Here is a 2249-nt window from a genome sequence, read left to right as displayed (position 1 = left end):
CTATTTTTACTTGTTCGTTGCTTAATCGGGTCGATCCCCAACATTGTGCAATGTGAAAAAAAAATGATAACCAAAACTAAAATTGAAGCTTCTTAATTCTTTACTTACTATTTGAAATGGATAGTGGTACAATTACTGTGAATGATGCTTGAAGTTCGACGAAAAAGGTTAAACATAGGGTGGATGAACCACTGGATCTTGATGATCTCATGGTAAATGAAAAAAGCGTGAGAGTAGAAGGGTTTGTCACTCAAACTATATCTCGGAGAGAAAGTTGATGAGGAGTGTTCCTGTAGAGGTAAATGTAAAGAAAGAGTAGGATTATTGAATTAGGTGGATGGGATACAAAGGCGGAGATTATAGATGGCATTCTATCCATAACCTTTTCTAACTTGGTACACTGGTTTATCGCTAAGTTATTGGCACGAACAGTGGTTGTCAAGTTACTAGGGAAAAGAATATCATATTTCTCCATGGCGAATAAATTGTAGGCAATTTGGAGAACCAATCAACCTTTACAGATCATTGATCTGGAAAATGACTATTTCTCGATCAAATTCCAAACTTATGAGGAATATTTGGCAGTGCTGTCTGGTGGCCCATGGATAATATTCGAGCATTACTTGACTGTGCGACCGTGGATACTAACATTTTCAACAGATCAACCTTGTAACACCCCGAACCCGAAACCGACACCGGAGTCGAACACGAGGTGTTAACTGACTTTAACCCCTTATAAAATTTATTTTCCAGACACTGCCCAATCTGTGTACTAGTCGTTTTAAAAATCATATCTTGAGTTTCGTAACTCAAAAATCAGTTTCGTAATTTTTCCCAGAAACTAGACTCATGTGCCCATCTATGTATTTTTTTTCTAGAATTTTTGGTCGGGCCAATTAGTACAGTTTATTAGTCAAAGTCTCCCATGTTGCAGGGGTCGACTACACTGACCTTTGCCCATTACGACTTGGATATCTCCCTGCACGGGGCTTCAATACTGATGCCGTTTGTTTCTATGAAAACTAGACTCAGAGAGGAATCTGTACATATATGGTACGACCCCTAATTATCTCTGGTTAATTTATAATGAATTTCCAAAGTCGGAGCAGGGAATCCAGAAACCGTTCTGGCCCTGTCCCACAAAAATCTGATTATCTCTTAATATACTGCCCATATGATCTTTTCGTTACTTCCTCATGAAAACAGACTCATCGAGCTTCGATTACATAATTTATTCATCAATTAATTCCACTCCTACTATTTTTAGTGATTTTTCAATCTCATGACACTGCTGCTGCCAGCATCTGTTACGAAAGTAACTAGGTCCATTTCATGCCTACCCTTGATCCAACTCAATCGAACATTCGTGCCATTTTCGCATGGCTTAAAGTTTACATGCCAAAGTTCAAACACAACGTAATAGCTTATACATGCCAAAATGTTCTTCTAAGCCAACTAAGAAGAAAGTACCAAAACTTGCTATCCGGTGTGATGACTTCGATGACGGCCTGACCCCGCAAAAATAGATGTGTCCAAGAAACCTAGAATAGGTGACAAGGAAACACCGAGTGAGTTTATAACTCAGTAAGTCATAAGCTATGCACTACCATCCATCAATAACATTATCACAAGAGAAAACAAAATGGAACGAGGCTAATTACTCCATCCATTCCGAACCATACCATAGTTCCTCCAACCTATCGGTTCAATTTCATACCAATTTATGCATTCACAATCCACATACTCATCAATAGGATATTCGAGGCATTTTCATAAATCATTTTATTTTCGTTACAAACATACAACTAAACGGCCTTTCACCCATTCTACGATAAATTTTATGTACGTGACTTCAAGTATATTTGTCACATAGGTTCAAACTTACCAAGCTCAACACCAAGTATAGACATAGCACCTATTAGCCATGAACTCAAGACACTTACCCGATCCGCTGTCCGCGATCGACTCAATAGTGTTGCACACATAGTGTCCATAATGATTCACGAATGTATATTGAGTCCGCACACTCAGTGCTATATAATCAACTCGCACACTTAGTGCTACGTAATCAAATCGCACACTTAGTGCTACATAGTCAAACTCGCACACTTAGTGCCGCATGGTCAATTCGCACACTTAGTGCATCATATTCATTTCGCACACTTAGTGCAACATAGTCAAATCGCACACTTAGTGCTGTACAATTTAATCCCGCGCACTTAGCGCCAATCTCATGGTCATAAATGGTT

Source organism: Gossypium hirsutum, chromosome A01 (assembly GCF_007990345.1).
Source record: "Gossypium hirsutum isolate 1008001.06 chromosome A01, Gossypium_hirsutum_v2.1, whole genome shotgun sequence".
Lineage (NCBI taxonomy): Eukaryota > Viridiplantae > Streptophyta > Magnoliopsida > Malvales > Malvaceae > Gossypium > Gossypium hirsutum.
Note: the sequence above shows the minus strand (reverse complement) of the source record.